The 19,929-nt window shown below is 37.5% G+C and overlaps 1 long non-coding RNA gene across 1 annotated transcript in view; it reads right to left on the bottom strand.

Annotated features, from left to right (window-relative positions):
• Window positions 1-19,929, bottom strand: part of LOC140843081 (uncharacterized) — a 370,834-nt gene that overhangs the window by 59,625 nt on the left and 291,280 nt on the right. The window contains exon 2 of the long non-coding RNA XR_012120512.1: window positions 14,294-14,391. This is a non-coding gene — a long non-coding RNA (uncharacterized lncRNA). The remainder of the gene's footprint in view (window positions 1-14,293; window positions 14,392-19,929) is intronic.

Here is a 19,929-nt window from a genome sequence, read left to right on the forward strand (position 1 = left end):
ATATTACTAGTAACCTGGGCATATTTGTTCTGGAGAGGTAGATGTTAGATAGATTTTCACCTGGCACTTCTGGCTTGCTAATGAAGTAATCCACTTTCTACCAGGGCAAAACTGGGAGTTCAGGTCAGGGTAATGAACCTTGAAAACGGTGAAAAGCCCGAGGGAAAAAAGAATATAAACATAGGAATGTGTTGTCATATACTGAATGTATTTGTAAAACCAAAGCTATGGAGTTTTAATTATAGCTCATAAAAACAAACATTGTCTTATATATTCTGACTTCCAAAAAAAGGCATGCTATGAAGCACTTTTTCCCTTTTTATTTAATGTGAGTTACAAAGTTTCACCATCATCACATCTTTCATGTGTTTTGAAAAGCACCCAGAAACACCATACAGTAATTGGTGCATTTCAAATACCAGATGGGAAGAGTTTTCTAGTTCAGTTTGGAGATCTTGCACTGTCCATCTTTCCTCCACTTGCAGACATTTTATTCAATGTGTCTACTATTCTGTTACACTTAAAATGTGTTATTTATTAAAATACTATATTTGAAGTTAACTTTAAAATGGGATGCATAATTAGGAAATGTTTTTGCATATATCCAACAAAAAATATTTAATTTTATATCTTTTGGGTCTTCATAAGGAAAGCAACAAGAGCACACCAATGTTTTTTTTAAACATAAACACATACTCATTAGAACAACTGTGAAAAAAATACAAGTGTTGGTGAGGATGAGGAGAAATTAGAACATTTAGCACTGTTGGTCAGAGTGTAAAAAATGGTACACCTGCTATGTACCCTCAAAAAATTATAAATAATATTAACACCTGCCCCTAAAATTCTATTTCTGGTATATACTTGGGTATATATAAAAGAATTAAAAGATGGACCCAAACATAGTTGTATTTGTAGACCCATGTTCAGAGCAGCACTATTTGAAATAGCCAAAAGGTGAAGCAAGCCACATGTCCATTCACAGATGAATGAATAAACAAAATATGATTATGTATATAATGGAATATTATTCAGTCTTAAAAATAAATTTTGACACACACTACCACATGCATGAACCTTGAAGACGTCAGGTTAAGTGAAATAAAACCAGATACAAAAGCATAAATACAGTATGATTCCACTTAAGGGAAGTTCTTAGGGTGGGCATATATCCATGGGCTAGAAAGGAGAACAGTGCTGACAGGAGCTGAGGGAAGAGGAAAGAGTTGGTGGGGAGCTGCTGTTTTAATGCGTACAGAGTTTCAGTTTGGGAAGATGAAAAACTTCTGGAGATTCATAGTGGTAATAATGGTTGCACAACAATTTGAAAGTCCTAATGCCACTGAACTGCATACATAAAAATGGTTAAAATGGGAAAATTTATATTATATATATTTTACCACAACAAAATTTTTTTAAATTAAAAGACCCTTTATGTACATTTGGATTGGGTGTATCTCCCTGACCGACTACATTTAACAAGTCTGATACACTGTTACTAATCAAAAGAAAAAGTGTTTCTTTCAAGACCTTAAAGAATCCAACTGGTCTGAGCAAACATAAATACAAGGGTGTAGCTGAAATTTTGAAATCGGTAGATAAATTCTTGGACCCACTCACTCTTTACTTATAATTAAGAAAGAATGTTACTAAAATTGTTAATGAAAATCACAGGTTTGTCATAGTTATTTTGTCACAAAATCATGGTTTCACTGAAGAAATGGGGGAAGAAGAGGAAAACACCCTTTCAGAAACAACACGTTAGTTCAAATTTAATGTTAAGCACACATGTTCATGGTATGTAGCAACACAAAGTTATAGCAGAGAAAGTAATATGACATTTGATTAACTGGTGTTAAACTGAATGTGTTAATTACAGAGAAGAAGGACTTGCCAAGGCATGTGAGGAGCTGAGCTTCCAATTTCAACTCGGAATACAAAGGAAATGGCTCTATGATCTGAGTAGCTGCTTTAATATTTACACAAGTCCAAGAAATTCCAAGCTCAAATCCCAGGACCGTAAGCCTATTTATTCTACTTAAAGTGTTAACAGAGGACAGTTCAATTAACAGCATGTAACATTTTTTGAGAAGACCTCAAAAATCCCTCAACTTGCCAATAATAGTTTAAAGACTCCACAGTGTTTTAAAGTGTGGGAAAGGATTCGGTGTCTACCAAAAAGAAGCTTGCCCTTGGAGAGCTTGCTGAAGACTTTGGTTAACCAAGACGCTATAAACTCCAATGTTCTCATCATTACTCACATATCTTTCACTGTTGATAGATCACAGTGGTTCACTTGATAGCTTATAATGAGCAGTATCTGCTGGTAGAACTCCACCAGTAAGGAGAAAGTTACAGAACCCAAGCATTCCAGTTTCCAATTTACTGGCCTATTTTCACCTACCAGTATAATAATAATAATAACAACTAGAGAAAACAAAACAAAACAACAACAATAATAACCAAAGAGATTGGATGTCACAAAGAGATTGAGTAGTCACCCCTGCCTTCTGCTATCTCATCAGTCTCATGATTGCAAACTTTCTTAAAGAAACAAAACACACACACAGAGAAACCATAGATGTACACAATTTTAGTAAAATTAAGGACCACAGAAGCTTTGACTAGAATTAAAGTTCAGGGCATGCTGTTTATTATCCTTAATAAGCATTATTGGTAAGTTGCTAGCTGAGATACTGACAAATATCCTTCCCTGGTTTTGATATGGTCTACATTAAAATCAGCTACATTATAAACTTCATGAAGTCAAAGACCACGTCTGCATGTCCACAACTAAATCCTCAGCTCCTAGCAGAGTACTGGACCACATAAGACACTCAATACAAACATGTGTGGGATGAATGCATAAATGCATGAATGGAAAAATGAAAACCGGTATCATTAATGACAGCCATTGGAAGAAAACAGAGTTTAAAGAACTTAAAGCAAAGTAAGAAATGCTTACTATGTGCCCAGCACCATTCTAAGTGGTTTACATGGAACAAGTCATTTCATTCTCAAAACAGTCCTATAAAGTGGTTCTATTATTATCCCCACTTTAAAGTTGAAGAAACGAGGCACAGAAGCACGTACAGCTTAAGTGGTAGAGTTGGGAAGCAGGTAGTCTGGTTTCAGAGTCAATACTCTCATTCTTGCCCATTTTATAAAAATCTTAATCTATGATTGATGATGTAGAAAGCAACAGAAACTCTGACCCTCCCCTCCCTAAAAATAGATCTTGAATGTATAACATTTTTAAGCTACTTAAGTGCATCATTTCATTCAAAAATGCTCATTTATAGGCATGAAAATGGAATTATTAAGAGAAAAAAATAGCAATGTCTTAGTGTGTTAGCTAAAGAAAGGGTTTTTAAAAATCACTTCCTCAGTGAGTATTTAATAATATGGTAACTGTTGAATCATTGTGTTGTATACTTGAAACAAATATAAGATTTTATATCAACTATACTTCAATTAAAAAAAGAAAAAGAAAGGGACAGATGTTAGCTAGAAAAAAGAAAAAATCACTTTCTCAGAACCATCAAATATTAAAGAAGCCAGTGTGGCCGTCTAATCCTGCTCTTTACCCTTTGCAAGTGTTTTGAACAGTACCTGGCAAGGTGTACGCACCATATATGTGCTGTCGTTACACAAATCCCTTCTTCAACACAGCTTATCTGGTCACACATGTCATACTTCAGTCCCCTCAGATACTCAAAGGATGGCCAAGTCCACTACAAGTAATTGTAGTATCAGAAAACTATTTCTTGCATTGAGATAAAATGTCAGTTAGTATCATGCCTGCGCACTTTGGCAAATCAGAATAACTTTTCCATGAAACTCTCTTCTGTAAAGACTGCTCAGATGTTTATCTGAAGGCAGTACCTTGTTCCCATAAGAACTCATCTGACATCCTCAGATTCACTAACTGCTCATTTTGGTGCCATGAATTCAAACTGTCTTCACCAGTTAGAATGACCTATTCTGGGTACACAGTCTAATTGGTCACTATGCCTCCTAAATTATGGCATTAGAATTAAACAAAATATTGCAGCTGCTCTCTGACCAGGGCAGCTTTTTAAGGGTTTATTAGGTCTCATGGTCTGGAAACTATTTCTGTTACTGTAGTCTGTTATGATACTAGCCATTTCTATGCTTGCATCCTACTGTTGGTCCATAATAAAACAGAGGTCAACTAAAATCCCTGACCCATTACCATGTGCCTTTTAACTTGTGCTTGTGAAATTAATACTTGGACCCTATCTGATTTCACTTTCATTGAATTAAATTTCATCTGTTTTGATCTAGAAATTTGGGATTATGTTGTACTTTAATGCTATTGTTAAATTTGAATTTTACAATAAAAAGAGTAACCCTTAAGCTTTCGGGGCCTCTCATTTACAAAGATCCCTTCTAAGGTCCTGGGAGAAGGGGTCCTAGCAATATGTCCATGTGGTCATAAATTTTTGCAGAATTAGCATAAGTAAGACATTTTAACTATAAGCAGTTCTTGATTTTTGCATTCCGTCTTCCACTCTGGCACACATGTCCTGATGGCCCTGAGCTCTGCAGGATGTGGGAATGGAAGAAACACAAGATGCAAAGAAGAGAAAACAAAAGTTAATCTGTGGAAGATTCTTCCAAATGTCAGAACTCATACATAAAAGAAACGTACAGAAGTTTCCCCAAATCTGACAACAATTTTAAAAATACACATAGCATTAACAAAATAAATTTCAAGTAATTTCATGGAAGACAGACAATTATCTTTCCATTCTCTTGCTAGAAAGACTTTACCAAACTATTCCCGTTTGAAAAGACAAAGAGTAAGCTGCCAAAAAATGAAGGGGAAAAAGCGTATTGTGAAGCTGTATTTAAAAGTTACAAAGAAAATTACTACGTGCTTTCCTATACATTGTAGTTTTTATATATTTAGATTTATAATTTGTTGTATTTTTTTTCTTTTTCTACATACATAGATTACAGATCCTAAATATTGATAAGCCCTCCAGATATCAAGCCTGGGCAAAATTCTGTCACAGGTAATGTATAGTTTACTAATAACTTAAAAAGAATGGAATAATTCCTTCAAATAGTGCTGCCATGACTTCATTCCCATTTTCCTTGGTAGTGCCAGCTTTGCACATTAAGAGGACTATAAAAAGTGCAATGATATTAGTGTGATACTGAATTTGACCATATCCCCATAATGTACACATAGATAAAGGACACCTGTAGGGGTATGTGGTAAATATGGGATAGTGTTGTGCAGTTACAAGTTCAACTTGATGTCAATCTGGTGAGGGTCTCCAGGAATTGTGTGTCTCAGGCTCTTTAAATAACATTCAGTGAATAAAATATTTGATCACAGATAGTAGCGTATTTGGGTTGTTCGGGGACTGAAGCTTACAACACCTGGGGAGAGTAGGGAGAAGATGGAAGAGATCTCATTTGAAAATGAATATAAAATTAGATACAAAATTGGATATGAATATTTATATAGAATGAAAAAGAAAATCACTACAAATTACAAATTTTTAAAAGATGATATTCCAGAAACATCACAAAATTTAGGAAAATAACATCACATTTTTATTAACTCACTGCTTGACACATCACTGTATCTTTTCTTCTATGGTTTCTTTGGCTTTATCATCTTCAAGGGCAGGTTTATGTTACTGGTATCTGCATAAAGTTCTCTTTAAATAGCAATTTGTTGACTGGTTAATAAAATTAACAATAAGCCTCAGCAAACTGGAATAATTGGGTCAGATTGGTCTAAGTGGAAAAAATGAATTGTAGAATTCTTAAATTCTATGAATTTCAAATACTCTTCAATGTCTTACTGTTTAAGGCACAGCTAAATTATAAATGTGGAATTTGAAGGCAAAATTAAAATTCATAATAGTACTACATCTAATAATAATATATCATAAGCATAGAATTTCTTGAACATAAAAAACTAGTACACAGAAAGTAGATTTGCTAAGCCATTAATTTTGAATAAGAAATAGAGTTTTGATTAAAATTACTTTTGAATGCTTTATTTAATGCAATCATATATTGTGATGGCAATATGGCTAAGATTAAAATGAATTATGATTTTCAATTCAAAGTTTATTGCATATATAGATGGGTTGATTATATTTTCTGGTGATTAGATTTAGAATGTAAAACTTACATAATATGTTGTTTCAAGTATAGAGGATTGAATGGCAAGCCCTTTATTAGCAATATACTGATTTAACATAGTTCCATATAGTAACCTGACAGAAAAATAATTCTTTTAAAGTTGGACTTTATGCACAATAATAAATACCAACCATGAAAGTTAACATCTGTTCATAGGCACAGAACTTCATAGAATCTTCCTTAAAAGCAGTGGAAAGAAGACCCAACTTCATAAGTAAAATCTATAACCTAAATGTAACTTAAAATATTTGAGAGCTGGCGACTTATGGGAAAACTATAGTGAATCTTTCTGCAAACTTCCCTCCAAGTGTGAAATTTATGTATGTGTACATTGAATAAAAAGGGGCTCATGCTCAGAGAAAGACAACTAAGTTTCTTCAGCAGCATCAGAGGTTTTCATACTACTAATAATCAAAAACAAGTCAAAAGGTCTTGGGACAGCTGGGAAATCTCGAGGCAGGTTTCAAGGCTACAGCAGGACAGTGGAATGTAGGGATCCATCTGCTCACCCTTTTATGACCTAGCCATTCCTGGTAATAATTATATCCTTTTTATTTCCTTTGCTTGCACACCAGAATTTTTCATTGTTTTCTTTCAATAAATTACTCAATAAAATCTAATTTATACAAAGTACCAACAAGATGAGCAGTTCTCAACCTGACTTGTACATTCCAAATGCCAGGGAAGATTTTTATAAAACTGATGCCTGGTCTCCATCAGAATCTCTACTATGGTGTCTCAGCAACATAAAAAGCTGCTAGGTGATTTGAACAAGAATGCAGGATTGAGAACCAGGCAGTAGAATACTGAATGAGCCTGTCCAAATGATGTAAAATGGATGTAAAATCATCAACCCATTTTGTTACACTATTTAGAGTGTAGTCGATTTAGAAAGGGTGACCATAAAGTCTTGCCAATAAATTCTGGTGACTCTAAGGAGTCTCAAAGCCAAATCTAGAGGCACTGGGTATAAAAGATGTCATTATTTCAGCACATACATACATGGGGATTCCCCCCACTGCAGCAAAAAGGAGAGAGTGCAAGCTTCACGTATAGTGGTAGCTGTGACTCAGCTCTTGTCAATTACCTATTACACAGTCAGTGCTGCTGCATATTTTAACTTTCCAAGAGAAACCAGGTAGGATCATATGTGTCTGTGCATGTGTGTGAAATCTCTTGACTTAAATGATAGTTGAAAACAGTTTATAAAATTGGAAAGCCAAAAACATATGCCTGCCAAGTGGTCTGGGCCTTTGCTCGGCACTGTCCAAGGTCCGACCCCAAGAGCTGGGCTGAGGGGTCAAGGAGAATGCCCTGGGGTGTCTACAGGGTCCTGAGCTTCCTGCCTGAGCTGTCAGTCCTATATCCAGGATCAAAACCGAACATGTGACATACAACAGAAGTAAATATTTCTCCACACTGTCGTTTATCCCTTAAAAATATTACCTCATACTACCATTAAAAGAGAAAATGAGTACTTACTTAAAAACCACATTAAAGTCATTTTGAGAAATGTGAGATTATAAAATTCTGTTCTAAAATGGACACATTAGTGGAATACATATATCATGAGGGTGTCCATCCAGACTTGCCCAAGAACAGGAATGCTAAAATGAAAGGAGCAGATGTAATCTCTTTTCTGTGATTATTGAAATCAATAGATTAGCAAAAAAAAAAAAAAAGTATAGAATGTGTCAGTCAGTGAGGTTGTTGATAAAGCCACTTGCAAAATGATTTTTTTAATGAAATGCATAAAGTCTTTTTGAATAATATAGTATGCACTGATTTGCTTGATTATGTGATGTCAAATGTTTAACTATAGTCCAAGTACAAAAACAAATTGGATTACTTTGAGGATGCTGAATAGCATTCACGATGGCTTTTGTTTTGGTTGGGGCAGATGCCACTAGCTAAAACAGTGTTGTTAAAATTAGTTCAATAAAAGTGATTTAAAAGTGTGAAAAAAAAAAAAAAAGAGAGCTCCCTAGGTTCAGAATAAGCTCCGCGTGTCAAAGAGCATTCCAAAGGCACACGGTGTGAGCCAAATAGGCAAAAAGGAGAATGGTATGAGGTGAAGAAGTAAACAGGTTTATTTCATATAGGGATTCAGCAAGAGTAGCGAATGTGAATTTTATTGAAGCAGGGAAAGTAAACACCCAATTATTATAATAAGGTCCATTCTACTCTTAGGAATAGAATATTTTTTCTTAAGGAAAAAAAAATTACTAGGTAAAATATAAAAATTGCACCTATCTGCTCAAAGTAAGATAGTTGTTTTCAGCAATTTTTAAAAGTTGTCCAAAGATTTTTATAATTTGTAAATTTATATATATATATATATATATATAAATAGCATGGGCTGGGCAATCAGGCCATATCCCAATTCTTACATTTACTAACTATGTAACCATGAACAAATTAATTGCTCTGCCCATTTGAGCTCAGTTACCAAATGTGTCAAAGAAAATAATACATGTGATTGCTCAAAAAAATTAAATTAGATAATACCATTTAAAGTACCTTGCATGTAGTAGTTGTGAAAGTAACTATTGGCTTATCATTTGTGAAAATAGTAATTACATATGCATTGGTATTATATAAAATAGTCACACAATTTATGAGGGATTCTGAGATTACTACTGCTCATTTTTCACTTCCTTACTATTTTATAAAGTATTTTAATTGAGCTCCAATCATGTTCTAGCTAACATGCTCAGAACTGTAGAGGTACCAAGAGTAACATAGTTTCTTACATTTAAGAATATATATTTGATTCATTTTATTTATCCAACAAACATTTAATGAGCATCTATGTTTCAGGCACTGTTCCAGACAATGTAGATATAACTCAGTAAGACAGAAACTATTACAGTTCTCTTAGGACTTAAAATACAGTGGAGCTTGTTAAACAATGAACAAATTAGAGTGTTATAAAAAGAAAATACAATGCGCTGTTGTACTAGAGTCACTGGGTGGCTACTTAAATTAGGTGGCCAGCTAAAAGAGGCTCCTCTCTTGAATGACAAAAGAAAGCTAGGCATGCAGAGCTAGTATGGGGAAGAGAGTTCCCTAGGTTCAGAATAAGCTCGGCGTGTTAGAGAGCATTCCAAAGGCACATGGTGTGAGTCAAATAGGCAAAAAGGAGAATGGTATGAGGTGAAGAAGTAAACAGGTTTGTTTCATATAGGGATTCAGCAAGAGTAGCAAATGTGAATTTTATTGAAGCAGGGAAAGTAAACACCCAATTATTATAATAAGGAATATTAAATAAGTGCTATAAAAGCAAAGTGCTGTGGAAACCCAGACAAAAGCTGTCAGCTCTGCATGCTTTGAGGGGGGTTCAGAAAGCTTCTGGAGAAGTGGCTTTGAACTGGCTCTTAGAAGACTTAAAAGCAGGACTTAACAATTAAATAGGCAGAGGACAAAAAGAGCATTCTAGGCTAGGAAAACCAAAAACCAAGAATACAAGCATTTAGTGGTCTAGAATGATTGGTGTGGGAACCTAGAAAAGGGTGGGGGCAGATAAAGCCAAACAGGGAGAATTCTAGGTGGGAAAAGTCTTTAATCCAGACTGAAGTAAGAGGGCCTTGTCCATAGACAGGAGAAGCCACGTAGAATATTGTTAGAGTAAAGCCCCCTCAAGCAGTAGGGTTTTATCTTCTTTTTTATTTACTTCATACTGATGTGCACATTAGAGACACTTACTATGGATTTGTTAGACACCATGAGTGACTGTGAATGTTGCCTTAGGCTATATTATTGTTATGTGGGCATTTCTAGTCCCCATATTCATTTATGTATTCTAAGAACATGCTGATGACTTCTAGGAAAGCAATCCGACAGTGCAGATTTTTAAGGCACAGTCTTTGGCCCAAAGGTTATATCTTCAGCACTATACGGCCTACAGACATGCTTACACAAGCACACAAAACCAGTAAGCACAGGAGGCTCCGCCGGAACCATGGGACTCCTGCATCCCACCGCTGTGAGGTCCCACCCTAGCACTCTGACTTCACCAAAAAGGCAGGGAATACTTAGAAATGAGAAACCCAGGAATTGTCCAAAAACATAAGCTTCAAAGTGTACCATTTAAATCAATGTTTTTTCAAACAGTAGTTCACTCTGAAACAGTCATTGATCATAATATCAATCTATTATTTTATTTAAAATAATAGAGTAAAATAGAACACAAAAGAAAGCATTGGAGTGAATTAAACATAATAAGGCTAAGTGCTGTATTTCAGAAGCACAGTTTTTCCATTTTTCATACATATATACACACAGGTACCTGTGTCCTGGATTATGACGTAAATTAGGATTCTTACTGTGAATTACAAAAAAAACCCTGAGAAACATTGGTTTAAATCAAATTTTTGATTAATGTTAAACCAGAACATTCTTTTCTTAATCCACTGATGGCAGGTGAGAGCCCACTAGGAAAACCCACTCAGTTATATATGTTTGCAAATGTATGTCATCTGCAGGACCCTGAAGAGGTCCAAAAGTACACACAACAAACAGTTAACCGTGAATACCCCCAGGGAATATGGAAGCTATTATAAAAGGAGAAAGTTTCATTTTTTAAAATATACTTTACTATATACCTTCATTTACTTCTGTATTATAATCTTTAAAAATACAGAAAAAGAAGGTGTGTAAGAAGACCCTGCCTATCAGGTATTCAGTCAATCGACATGGAACGTGCCAGTGTCACTCAGCCAGCAGTCAGTGGGGAAGGGAAGGAAGCCACGTCTCAGCCATGGAAAGCTGGTGGTAACTTGGAAGCAATGTGAGTGATAGAAGTCAATATGTGGCCTGCTCCTTCATGTCCTGCCTAATTGATAAAATGATTTGAGGCAGCTCCACGTTTGGATAGCCAGAAGGCATGTCAAAAAATAATCTGAGAGAAAACTATTAGAAGCAAACCTGGCACTAGAGAGGAGACTTGAAAAGGGGAGAAGTGAGACTCTGGGTAGCAAGTAGGAGTTACAGACAATCCAGTTCACAAACAAAGGTCTGAGGAATGTTTTTCTAATGGCCAGCAGGCCCCGAACCCAGGAAACTCTGGAGTTAGGAAGAAGAGAGTTACTTCTCCTTGGAGTGCCAGGACCCTGAGGCCCCTGTGGCCACATGATAAAGGCCCGTCACCAGGCAGTTCTTCGGCTCACCAGGACCCCATGATGCAGGCCGTGGCAGTCTCCTTCACCAGGTGCTCCACCTAATGCACGCATGAGGCATTCATGTTCACAGGCCAAGCCTCTGGACAGTGCTGGGGGCACTCAGTGTTTGCCTCTCTGCCTTTCCCTTCTTTATGATTCTATGGTTGAACAGCTTCATGTCTGGCTTGGCACATGCTTGCAGCAAAAATGATACTATCTTCAATTAGATCTCACCTAAGAAGCAATGTACATCATTCTAGGTGGCACATAATTGGTTCACTTTTGCACCAGACCAGTTCTCATGCTTGAGGATACCAGCCCTGATTTCCTACTTGCTGGCCTCATCCTGCTGCTCCCAAAGGGCTCTGTGCCCTCTCACCTCTCCCAGGGTGGACTGATGGACACGAGGTCATTCTATGTGGGTGCTGCCTGCTGTCTTGGAGATGATACCACAGATTTCTTTCTATTTTTTTTCTTTTCAGCAATAATATCAAGTTGAATGGCTATTAACTACCTTTACAAAGCTGGACACAGACACGTTCCTGGATACCAAGATGTTCCAAGCAGCATATCCAAAGGGAGAACATATCTACGTCCTGGATTCTAATGAAAACATGCCAAAGTACAAGGCCATCATCCCTCACTTGAGTAGAACAACCCTCAGCTAAGCGTTGGAATTTTTATCAAAGTCAGAAAATCCATTTAACAGTGATAACAGGAAAACTACTTTTCTAACGAAAACCCACAAATCCTCATCATATCACATTATACAAGGAAACACTGGTAAGTAGCAAACAGTCATATTTGAAATTTCAGTCCTTCTCAGTGATGTCACACATAGCATGTGTTTAATGAACACTGAGTCATGGATGGATGAGCCCATTAGGGGAGGTAGACATGGGCCTTATTTCATTGATGACCATTGCTAATTACTGTCGCTTTCATGCTAATTTTGAATCATAAAAGCATAGGCTGATTCTATTCATGAAATCTTGCACTTATGAACATAAATTACCCTTTTTTCTGGCTTTTCTCCATTCCAGTCATGGAGAACGCTGCAAAATACCTTGATCTCAGTTTTTGTAGCAATTAAAATATATAAATATATAAATTCCCCATATGCAGAATACTCATTCTGCCATTCCATACTGGCAGCTTCACTCTGGTTAAGCCCTCCTAAATCATAATGAAAATGCCCAATTTTTTATAAGCAGTTTAATCTATTACCTTTTCTATTGCTTTTTCATATTTTATTGTAAGTGAAAGAAAGAAGATCTAGTCCTTTTATCAGTAGCAGGGACACAGCACACCATAACCAAACCTCTCTTTTCTCTTTCCACCCACCTTTTCTTCTTTCACAACAGTTTGATTTAAAACCAAAATTCCAGATTAAAGTCAGAGTCTTAACATCAAATGGATTTTTAGGGAGGCAAGTGTCTGTTAAAGAAATTTTACAGGAACAAATGATCAATTGCATTTTTAAAAAGCAACTCCTACACATACATACTGCTGGGTAATTTGCCACAGGCTTCCCTGTGTTTCCCACACGAGGACCGAAGGCTAAGGACACTCAAGAAGTGAGCTAAATATTTCAGGTGATTGAGCTTTACAGCTTAGAAGCTTCATTTTTAAAAACTTGAATTAGATAACACAATGGCAATTTCAGGATGACTGTTACTCAGATTCTTCTTCCTGGTATCGTGAGACTGTATTTTCAATCCTTCCATTCAAAAGTTAATCATTCATGTGATTAGATAGAAAACAAGTATTTTTCAAACAGTAGATTCATACTGCTAGTCACATCAGCAGTGTTTTTTCCATCACAGGTCAGAATTTAAGTCTTCACAATTTCTAAACTACAGGCATTCGAGAAGCCTCCATGAGCAATTCAACAGCTGTAATGATGCTAACTGCCCTAGTATTTTCTTCAGGTTGAGCCAGTGGTAGCAAATTCTCGGTGGTTGACTGTAGACTCTTTTCTGATCACTGGTTTTCCAGGTTGACTGGTGGCAATATTAACAGAAATTAATTCAGTGCCAGCCAGCTATAGACACCTCACCTCTTCATTTGATCAATTTCACTTAATAGGAAATGAGTACTACTATTTACTTATGGGATATACTTAACCATCTTGCTGAAGAAATAGGTTTTTCTCACAAATCAATTTTAAAACTACAAAGCCTATAATCGAGTGCTGAACAACATCAGCCTGATCTCTGGTGTGGTGGAAATAACCTTAAGCCAGCATGGATGCCATTGTATATCTGAAGAATCACAGGCAAGTAGAGGAAAGACAACAGGCCAGTGGCTAGAAGTGCCTAATAACTGTAGAATGATAAGTGGTGTCTCAATAAACTACTGTCCTTAAAACAAATGGAGGAGCTATGAGGGTTGGGTAAGGAAATACCTTCCTCTTCAATACCAGTCTGTCAGTAATTCAGAGAAATTGGGCTTTGTCACCTCCCAAGCGAAGTCTTAGTTTTCCATTTTACTCCAGAGAGGAAACCTGCCACCATTTTGAGCTAGTACACATCACTCCAAGTCCTATAGCCAGAGAAAGAAAAAACAGGCACTTTGTATGCAATAGATGAGCAAAACCAATATCAGAGAGTCCCCCAAATATAGGAAACTTTAAGCCCTCCCCACAAGTTATTGTCTCTCTAACAAAAACAACTTCTCCCTGATGCTTTCGCAATGGATACAATACAACAAAGAGGAACCTGTTTTTTCTCTCCACCATGTGCAGACCAACCTAACCTTAGGAATTTTGAGAGTTTTATTCCTTAAATAACCATGTATCCTTTAAGGAGACAATTCTTCTGAATTCTAGTCTTCCTTACAAGTAAACTTCTTCTTAAAACATTTTGTCCCCTAATCTTCTACTTTCTTGTCACACTTTCAGGCCCAGTAACACATAAATACTAAAAAAAAAAAAAACTTACCAAACAAAAGTGGTGTCTTTCAGGATTCTTCATGTTCAGGGAAGACAATCTGCTTCAAAGTGGTGCAGGCAGAGAAGGTTCCAAGCAAACAAGACTCACTGGAATGAAAGGACAAGCTTTACTCAAAAGCATTTCTTCAGGAAAGAACACCTTGAAGTATATATAGTCTCCAACTGCTTCTGCCCAGGACGTTGCAGCACGTGAATAGGAATCTCACATGGTGGCGATTTCCCTGAACCTTTACTTTTCACTCACCTTTCTAACACACACCAGAAAATCCACTTCTGGGAAGACATCTTTGTTTTGTTAATGCATAGCTTTTTAGCTGCATTTTGACTTAGATTGTGTAAACCTAACCACATCTTAGAACTTCATATCTTTAGGAAATATATTCCAACCTCCAAACAATAAACCCAAAATGATTTTTGAAAGCATATCCTTATTTTGAATGGATGACTTAGTATAGTCATAAGTTGACTGGGGCATCTTTATTTTCATTAACACTTGTGTTCTAATTAGAGTCACAACATTATCTCAAGCTTAACTATGTTTTCTTGCCTCCACTCTCCATCCAAAACTATTTAGTTATAGTCTTATCCAACATTTACATTTATGTAAATATAAATGATTTATAGATAAGCACAATTTTGCAAGTGATATTTCAGGACCCCTTCCATAGCTTGGTGGTATGCAGACAGGCACTGAGTTAGGTCTTTATAGTATCGCTAGCCACAGTCTACAGGCTCCTCACTAAGTTCTATAAGCTAGAGCTCCTTATCTCTCTCAGATCCACAGAAGCCCTTCCATCCCCGTTGCCCTTACCCTAGTGCAGGTCTTCATCATCTCTCCAGGAGTATTTGGCAACATTTTATGATTGCCCTCCCTCTAATATAATGTAATCTCCCACTGCACACAGGGTGATCTTTCCACATGTATAAATCTAATTGTGTCAAACTCTAGTTTAAGATCATTCAGAGCCTCTGCATTGCCTTCAGAATTCTGAAGATGGAATTATAAATTATAAATAACTTTATTTATAAAAGTGCAAATTACAAATCACAGAAGCACAAATTGTAGGGAGTTGCATCTTATATGGAAAGGTTCCAAAAGTAACTAACAGAACAAACCGAATATAGTCAAAATTATCCTGGAAATTCCTTAACACTAGGATACAGTATAGTTAGTTTTATATATATTTGAACATATAATTTTATGTATGCTGTCCTGTATAGGAGAAGGTATATATAAATATATAATGTATATAAGAATGTACTCTATATAAAATGAGCAAAATTACAAAATATAACTCATAGTATTGTAATTAATTTTTTGCTTTACTTCATTAGCAAAGGTAAATTATTAGGTCACATGTGCCACTCAATTCTACTAGAAGTAAAAATGTTATCAGAATGTACTGGATAAATATTTATTGAATGCATACTATATACCAGAAAAGTCCTAGGCATGGGGCTACATCAAGGAACAAAACAGACTAAAACCTCTGCCCTGGTAGAACTTAACATTTAATAAACTAGTAAGTCAAACACATAGAAAGTCTAAGGGCAGTGAGCACTACTGGAAAAAACTAAGGCAGAGAAAGCACAGGAGAAAGCTGTCCTGGGCAGGGTGGAGAAGGGACAGCACTGCAGTTTTCAGTAGGGTGTTGGGAGAAAGCGTAAGTAGGTGGCAGTTGAGCAAAGCCCTGAAGGAGGTGAGGGAGGGACCCACGCCACCAGCCAAGGACTGTCCCAGTGAGAAGGACAGCTGAGTGCTTACACCCTGGAGGGTTTGAGGAATGAATGACAAAGAGCCGACAAAGCCAGAGTGGAGTAAGAGATCAAAAAGGTGGCAGGGAGCCAACTGTGTAGGGCCCTTTAGCTTTCTGCCCTTTGAATGATGTTGGAAGCCACTTGAAGGTTTCACACGGTTGTGTAATGGTCCGACTATGCACTTCAGAAGGGCATCCAAGACTGTCCCTGCCACCCCTTGCCTCACACTGGGCTGCATTTCCCCAGTGACTCTCTGTCTCACACCTTCACTTCCCTATCGCTGCTCCATAGCTGCTCCATAGCCACCTCTGCCTGCATGATTGCCCCCTCTCGCAGCTCCACAGCTAACTTATTCTTGTGCTTAATCTCCAAGACTCCAGGCAGACCTGTCTGCCTCAACCGGGACATCTTCCCTGATGGCCCGAGCCTGGGCTGGCTGGTCCTGGTTCAGATTCCCTGAGTGGCTAGACCACACTGCTGTCCCCATCTCTAGACCACACTCTTTGAGAAGAGTGTCTGAGCCTTCCTACAGGGAGCACATGCATGCAGGAAGTACTCAGGAAATACTTGCTGAATGAAGGGATAAATAATGATGAAATAGGATGAAGCAGGTAAGTATGCAGGAATATCTCTCTTGTGTGAGGCATTTTGAATTATCTAGGACCCCTGCGTATGGATTTCTGCTCTCCCTTTTGAAGAACTATGTTTTGACACATTTCCTTCATCTTTCAAATTTGACTCTGGTCACACTCTTGTGAGCTTTCAATTTATTGTGTGTCAAAATGAAAAACAAAACTATGAAGTCTTTCTTCAGCAAACTTTTACGTTTGTGTGATGAGAGACGCCCTGTCCAACTGTCAAAGTTTTAGAAAATTTTTAATATTTTTAAATTTTTAGTGCTAACAAATCATACAAACAGATACAACCCAAAATGCAACTTACTTGCAAATGGAGGCATATTAGCTATTTTTGTGGAAAAAAAGTGTGGACACCCTGTTGTAACCACAGTTTGAAATCTGCCTTCTACATCGGGAAGATAGAAACAAGAGATCACCATGAACAGTGCTCAGCCGAACCTTGGTATGATCACCTTTTGAAAAGGTTGTCAAATGTTCATGGTAATATCTTCTACAAATAGAATTTGGGCATTCTCAGTGGGAAAGAAAGAGGAACAGAGTGTAGAAAAACTAGTATTTTGCATGACATAACCTGGTCAAAATATTAGTCTGTAAGGGTGGCTGGCTACAAAGTTCTTTAATTGGGGAGAAAAAAATTCCCTTTCTCCCTTCAGTAGAGCATGATGTTTAGCATTAGTTTAAAAAGGCACACTCTCCCTTTCAACATCCATCGGAGGCCCCACTCCTGCAAAAAGGTAAGATAATGTGCTCTCTAAGTAAGAAGTCAAGTACCCACTGCCTTTTGAAACCGCCTGACGAGAATTAACGGCCTTTGCCATCCTCTTTTAAACAACTTTGGCCAGGTTCTCTATAAGCACCTCGTTTATCTTGAGACTCTTTCATCTATTATCTGACTGTAAGCATGTTCATAGTTCATCAGCTGAATTCACTTTGACAGAGAAGTCTTATGACAAGTAGCCAACAGCCTAATGTCAGCTCTGTGAGTATCTCTGGAATTAAGGTGATGGGAAAAGGGTAACCTTCTGCTACTCCTAACAGCATTTGCTGAACAACAAAAATAGAGCCTTAAATCATCCTCCATTTACCAAAGCAGGTCCTCTGCTAATATTAGAACACATTGCAGCTGGTTCCTGCTTAGATCAAAAACACCACTTGGGGCCACCTCTTCATTCATACTTGCATGTGGCTGTAGATGTGAGCCATGACGTTTCCAGTTGTATAGATGAATTTTAACATCCAAATGGTTTTTATTTGACCCCAACAAGCCCACTGCAGATATTTTTTACAATAACAAACACAACAAATACCACGATCCCCTCTCTTTATAATTTAGCCACCCGAGTCCCAGAGGTTTGTAATTGTTGCCTCCCTTTCTTCCTGAAGACCTGGGAGAGGATTTTGTGATCAAAACAAAAATACCTGTGCTGCAAACATAAGATTCTTCTTTTTAAACAGCTCCAGCTTGGTTTATGATAATGTGAAAGTGCATGATGCTCAAACCAAAGATTTCTGTTTATGATAACTTACAAGAATTGCATTTCAAAACAAGTTTAAGGCTGGCCATACATATTCATAAATATTTTGAGTAACTTAAGTACTTTTGAGAAATCTTGCCACCACAGAATTCAATGTTTATATTTTCTGTGGATAGAACAGGAGCTTTTTGAAATTAGCATTTTTACTAAATTGGCAGGGAGATGCCTGGTGTTCTAAATCTATCATTACCCAGCCAGCATGGCTCATATCTAGCCAGCTGAGGAGTAAATCAACTCACTGGAATGTGTTTAGCTGTGCTAATCACCTGATGATTATTCAGAAACATGAAAAACAGAACTTTTCATTCCCCAAGGTTAAACTGTGCTATAAACAATGGCTTTCAGTTGCTCAACACTTGGTCAACACTCTGCTCCCATCCTGAAAATGTAACTTCCATTAAGATGGAAGGAACCGGTGTGGACATACCCCTGATAGTACTAACAGTATTTTACTGATAAATGTGTTTCCATCTTCAAAGTTCTTTTCGACAGAACTATTGCCAGGTACTATAGGGTTGGGATTAAATGAATATCTGTACATTAGAGCTTCCCTACACTTAATGTGTTTCCATTTATATCATTTGTCAGTCACTTGGAAAATAATGTAATCAAATTTCCATGGATAGAAACAACAAAGATAAAGGTTCCCCTTTGTTTAACTGTCACTACTTTATTCCTGAGAAGTTGTTAGGCTAATATACAGAAGCAGGTGCTTATCCTGAGCATGGAACAGATGGTCCAGCAGAAGTATTTGTTTCTAAATGTCCCAGGATAAGATTTTCTTGAAGTTATGCTTCCCCTTATGAAGAGTGAAAAGCAATAATTACTATGAAAGTATTAACAAATGTTGATTCTTCAGAAATACTGTGATTAGCAAATTGGGGCTTTGGGGCTTGTTGCTATTTTACTCTCTGAAACAAAAGAGGAATCTGTCAGAATCTGAAGTATAATTTTAAAAGAAGAACCCCTGAAGCCCTCTGTCACCTCCACAGTCTCACCCCACCCCCAATACACACAGATACAGTATCTTGCCAGTGGGTTTCAGCCCTGGGCAAGTTCACTATGGATTCAATGTGACCAAAGAAATGACAGTACAACATTCTTGGGGTGAACGGGTTATACCCACCAACTTTATTTCCACGGTGGCAGGTCAGTCACTAAAATCCCATTCACTCAGAGTGAGTCTGCATGCAACAAGCTGGTCTCTGCCTATGGGCCTCTGTCCTCGGCGCTGCCACACTCCAGCTTCTGCTCTGCTCTCCTGCAGTCTTGCAGCTGTGCCACCATGTCACCCAGAGCACTGGGTGGAGCTCTTTAACGACATATTGCCCATACCTGTGTAGTAACCTAACCAACCAGGGCCAGGTGAGAATCCTGGCCACAGGAACTTTCATTTTATCCACATACAGAAACTTCTCCAAACTACCAAAAGACCCTAAGTATCAAAGACAATGGGGTTCACACAGGCCTACCCATCAGGCCCTCTGTTCCCAGGTCCCTTACAGGAGCTTCTGCCAGGAGTGCTTTTCTCCATCTGCCTTCATCTGCACATTAGCCAATTCCAAATCTCCAACTACCTACCAAGTCTTTCCACCTGCGTATCACTGGAAATCAAACTGGCATGCCTAGAAGCAAACTCATTCATGTATGTGCCCCCCTTGCCTTCTTTCTCTCAAAAATACCCTTGATGCTTC

Source organism: Manis javanica, chromosome 8 (genome assembly GCF_040802235.1).
Source record: "Manis javanica isolate MJ-LG chromosome 8, MJ_LKY, whole genome shotgun sequence".
Lineage (NCBI taxonomy): Eukaryota > Metazoa > Chordata > Mammalia > Pholidota > Manidae > Manis > Manis javanica.